Here is a 6,077-nt window from a genome sequence, read left to right as displayed (position 1 = left end):
TGAAGCGGGAAAGAATAGGAGTTACAGTCTTTTATTAAAATAAAAATGACGTATTATGATCATCTTGATAACGTGACAGTCGAATCAGTAACGAATGTTTGTGGAACTCAATTTATTGACTGTAGTTACATATTTTATAAAAAGCACGAACTTTAATAATTTAATTTCGATGATAATCGACGATTTGTAGAACGAACCTTGCGAGCATACAGTGATAATAATAAACCGTACATGGGTCAAGTAAAATCATTTTATTATTTGGTAACAAAAACTATTAGTCGCCTTTAATAAATTTGACTATATTAATACGTAGCTAAATTCATTTTTTTTTTCGAAAAAGATTTCGGTAACACAAGGAAAAAAAAATTGAAAATTTAGACAAAAATGTAATTAAAGTTATCTATAGAAGATTTACTACATTAATTTTTTTTTAGAAATATACGCACAAAATCAATGACTAAACTAATTGATTAATGTTAAATTATATACTTTCTTTCACCAATCCAATGACTTTAACCGAACTAATGGAAAACCACTTTAATAGTTTGCGAAATTCAAAAATAACGAAACGCACAATATGTGTCGTAGATTGTTTTATAGTCAATGACCATGAACGTATTTTCGTTATGTCTAACGCGTAAGTTTTCAATAAGTTTTCTAGAATAAAAAAGTCCTTCTAATTCAATCGGTTGATGATAGTTTTCAATATTATCTTCCGTTTTTCTTAAATGATATGTTGCATTTTTATAATTCAATTCTTGCCAAGGGCTTATCCAAACATTTGCAATTCCAGACTGTGCTAGACGTACAAGCAAATTGTTAATATGGTGTTTTAGAGCCGAGTTGTGAGACATCGGTACACAGTAAAAAATTTTGTGTAAAATCAACACTATCTTAGTGTTAGAATCCGTCAACACAATTTTAGTGTTAATTTTCAACACAAAAAATAGTGTTGAATTTTTAACACAAATATTGTGTCAAAATTAACAGTAATTTTGTGTCAACTGTATCTAACACTAAAATTGTGTTGATTTTACACAAAATAAGTGTTAATTTACTTATTATTTGAGTTTGAATATAAAGAATAGGGAATTATTTAAAAATAAATAAATTTTTCATGGTTATTAAGAAAATTAGTTTATTTTATTTCTTTAAATTTGAGTCAAGTACCAATAGTCTTCAACTTAAATATATGATTTACTCATCTTAAACTTACTTAATGCTTAATTTATTTTTTATAAATTAATAACAATAATTAGTAATCATCACAGAATTTTCGGCATCCAATTCGTGCAATTCCCAGCTTTTAATGTATGGTAAATCTAAAACATTGATGACAAATGTCTGACATGTTTGTTCAGTAGCGTAACCAAAACATAAACATAATATTTCGTTGTGAACTATCAGTTATCTTTATAAAAAATAAAACTAGTGTCAGAAAATATAAAATAAAAATGCAAAAGAAAAACATAAAATCAATAAATTTTTTGATATTTTTTTTTTATGAATTTGTTTAATTAACAGAGAAATTGTTCAAAGTCTGTCATTTTTAATAACTATTATAAATTTTATCGTTAAATAATATTTTATTTAGTAAATTTATTATTGGAAAGTGAGGTTAGTTGAGCATTTTATATGATTATAAATACAGTAAACTTTTACTTACTTTAATGAATATCAAATTTACTTTTTTTTATTGAAAAAAACCTGGTACTTTTATCAAATATATTTAAATAAACTATTTTTCACAATATTTAACACTTTAATTTATACGCACGCGTGGTTAAATAGCTGTCCGGTAATACAATGCGTTTGGTGCGTAAACTGAAGAAAGAACGCGCTAAAAAAAAATTAAGACTTTTATTACAATCTGATTCAATTGTGGGAATTACTGATTTATACTAAAAGGTTAAATCAAACGAAGTAATCTTGGTATATTATTTTAATTACAATTGTAGTACATTCAAATTGTATATTACACTAAAATTACAAAAGTACATCTTGTAAGTTCCAAATACACTTGAATTACTTGATCCGGAACAAAATAAAATTTATCTAATTTAACAGCATATTTTTTTTACAGTTGATTGTGAAATCTCTCAACTAGTCTACGAAATTCGAAAATAAAAAAGCGCACGATAAATATTGAAAATTGTTTCACTTTAGATAAAAATGCAAGAGTTTTTGTTTTGTTTAACATGAACATTTTTATTAAGTATTCTGCAATAAAACAAACAATTGAAAAAAATAGACCCATTAAAAGCAAAACAAATGCAAACATAACATCCTCCAGCTTAATCGGTCGATGATAGTTTTCGGTAGAATATTCGGTGGTTTCAAAAATTTTCTTGGTTTCTTTTACCGTATTTTTGTCCCAAAAATCCAAAATTCCAGACTGTGCCAAGCGCATAACCATATTGTTAACACGGTGTCTTAAACCCCAATTGTTAGTCATTGATAGTGAGGAGTAGCTAAATCTAACGGTAATTTTAGAAGTGTGCAATTTATAGCGAGGTATTAATTGTAATAAAGATTTTTGTTTATCAATGCAAGCGACTGATGGATCTTTGATGTATTGTTCACATTAAGTAGCTAAATTTGACGGAATTTTTAGGAGTGTGCAAATTATAGCGAAGTATCCCGGGTCAAAAAATTTAGTCTGTTTTATGATTAATCAAAATTTTTAATATTTTTCATTGAATTTAATTTTATTAAGTGTATCTATTATATATAAGAATTTAATCTGTTTTTGCCCGTACTATTCCCAATTTAGACGAATTTCAGATCATTTAAAATTTTATAATAAAATTATTTTCTATTATTTCAAGATCAAAATCAGACTTTTTTTGTCACAATCATTTAACTGGTTTTGATCGCATCAAGGTCAAAAACAGATCAAAACGTTCATAATTTTTAGTCGGTTTTTGATCGCCTGTAGATCAAAAACAGACCTTTTACGAATTAGATAATAATAATAATAATAATATATTTATTTATTTATTATTATTTTATTCATGTCCTCGAAGATCCTCTACAGGGCGCAAATTTTAATTCTCTGAAATTGAAATAGTGACTATTCACTATTTCGTAGTGCAATATATACCAAGCGGTATTCTTCGCACTGCTAAATAATGAATACCGCTCATTAAATGATGCGTGAGAGCTTGAAAGTATAAAATTTAACATTAATCTTGTCATCTTGTCAACATTTTAATCTTGTCGATGTATTCCCTCGCGGTTTTTGAAATACCGCAAATTTTCGGTATTAATGTGTTTACTGTAAATTTACCGTTATAATTCTGAAATAATACGGCATTTCTGTGGTCATTTTGGCCAGTTTTTTTACTATAGTTATACAGCATTTCTACCGTACTTTTGCTGCAAAGTTCAGAAATAATACTATAAAATTACTGTAAAACTCTAGAACTTTTAGCGTAAAAAATCTATGTATTAACTATAATATAATTTTAAAATAATAAAATCGTATTTCTACGGTAAAAATACCAAAGATATACTATAATTTTGCCGCGTTTATACTGATATAATTAAAGATATAATGCTTTCTACCGTAAGATGGACGGCTGTGTTTATTACTCGGTGAGTCTTATTAGGTGACTGAGTAATTAAGTATGGATAGTGTCTCTGATAGCTCAACTAGTAGAGCCTTCGGCGCGTAACTAAATTATCTGAGTTCGAATCCCGGTCTAGACTAAAAAAAATTTGGAAAACGATTGACCCTAACGGCCATCCCGGCAACTTCCCGCTAATTCCATACTTAAGCGCTTAAAATTGCACTTATTACTTTTTGCGCTTTTCGAGCTCATAAATATAATTTTCGTGTCATTTTGAGCTATCCAAGCTCATTCAAAAAATTATTATCGTTAAGACGTGAGTAAAGAAAAAAAAAAACAGGGTGAAAACAATAACTTCCTAATTTTTGAAAATCTTCGATTTTGTTAGTGGGAAGTTAAAAATGTCGCAGTGATTTTAAAAACACTTGTTTTCAAATCTTTTATTGACGATATCTTTTGAACTAATTAACCGATTTCTACGTTTTGGCGGCAATCGACGCGGTTTTTAAGCTCTATAAATTATGATATGTCATCAAAAGTGATCCGAGAAGAAATGACGAAGTTATGTGAAAAAACACTTTTTCGGTTTTCGGTTTTCTTTCGTTCACGCTATCTCTCGAACGAATCAACCGATTTTGATCGGGTTGACGCCGATCGGCGTGGTTTTTCAAGCTTAAGGGCGGATTAGTTTTTGAAGTTGATCGATAGAGCCGTTTAGAAGATATTCCAAAAAAACTACTTTCAAAAATGATTTTTTTCTTATTTTTTTTAAGATTTTTCAAGATTTCTTAAAATCTATCGGTCCGAATCGGTTCAAATTCTCAGGAAATCTAAGTTCAGCGTAGCCCTTTCGAATGGCACCAACCGCGATGAAATCGGTTCAACCGTTCAAAAGTTATAAGCGAGTCACATAGTCACACACACACACACACACACACACACACACACACACACACACACACACACATACATACATACAGACATAGTGACAACATCGCGGGGGTAGTCAGGGAAGCTTCCTGTGACCTTCAAACGTCGAGATCTGATGAAAACTCGATTTTTGCCAAACGGGGTAAAAACAATAACTTCCCGATTTTTGAAAATCTGAGATTTTTAGCGGGAAGTTAAAAATAAAGTAAACAAAAAAACATATGAGAGAAGTTATTCTGTCAAATACTTATCTTGTGGGTATATATTACACAGCAAATACTGTTGCCCCAATCAAATAAAAAATGATGAAAGATTTCGATCAAGTATCAAGATCAACGAGGTATCGAATATTAAAGAAATGTCAAGAGGCGACAAGTTCGAGTGATGAAAGTTCATTTACAGGTAAACTGTTATAAGTGCTACAATTTAAAGTTAGTGATCAATCGGAGATTAATCCAATTGATCCTGGCGAGCTAGATTCCGCAGACATTCATGTAAAGCTCCAAAAATATTTCGTTATAATTTTTCAGATTTTCCTAACGGAAATTAATGCATAAGTTTATTAGTAAAGATGTTTAATAGAGACTTTGAACACATCTAATGAAAATTGTCTGGAGCATTTTCAATGTTAACTTTATGTATTCTGAGCAAAACCTGGTACGGACTCTGACGGAACTCTAAAGGATTCTCTTAGGAATCCGTCGGGTTTTCCAGTAAAAGTCGGTCGAATTTCCAAAAATTGTCAAACTTATTCATGAACTGTGAAAGATTTTCTAAGGAATTCCTCGAGTTTTCCAGAAAAATTCGGTCAATCTGTTAAAAATCGTCTGAATAATTCATAATACCTGTGAAGGGCTCTCGTACAAAACTGTGAGAACTCCTTCTTAGAACCATCTGATCCCAATCTAATTATCACATTATCTTTAGCCGAAATTTAGTACTGATTCCGGCGGAATTCTGGAAGATTTCCTAGGGATTTCTTTGAGTTTTCCAGAGAAATTCAACCAAACTGTTAAAAATTGTCAAATTTATTCATGAAGGGCTCTCATACCAAACCTTAGGAACTCCTTACGAAAGCCTACTGATACCGCTTGAATACTCATTATTTTTTTTAAATAATCGAAATTTTGTACAGGCTTCGGCGGAACTCTGAAAGATTTTCTAAGGAATTCCTCGGGTTTTTCAGAAAAATTCGACCGACTTGTCAAAAATTGTCAAACTTATTCATGAACTGTGAAGGGCTCTCATCCCAAACCTTAGGAACTCCTTACGAAAGCCTACTGATACCACTTGAATACTCATTATTTTTTTAAAAAAACCGAAATTTTGTACAGACTCTGGCGGAACTCTGAAAGATTTCCTAAGGAATTCCTCGAGTTTTCCAGAAAAATTCGGCCAAACTGTTAAAAATCGTCTGAATAATTCATAATCTGTGAAGGGCTCTCGTACAAAACTGTGAGAACTCCTTCTTAAAACCATCTGATCCCAATCTAATTATCACATTATCTTTAGCCGAAATTTAGTACTGATTCCGGCGGAATTCTGGAAGATTTCCTTGGGATTTCTTTGAGTTTT

The sequence above is a fragment of the Cotesia glomerata genome, linkage group LG7 (genome assembly GCF_020080835.1).
Source record: "Cotesia glomerata isolate CgM1 linkage group LG7, MPM_Cglom_v2.3, whole genome shotgun sequence".
Taxonomy (NCBI): domain Eukaryota; kingdom Metazoa; phylum Arthropoda; class Insecta; order Hymenoptera; family Braconidae; genus Cotesia; species Cotesia glomerata.
This window is presented reverse-complemented; position numbering follows the sequence as displayed.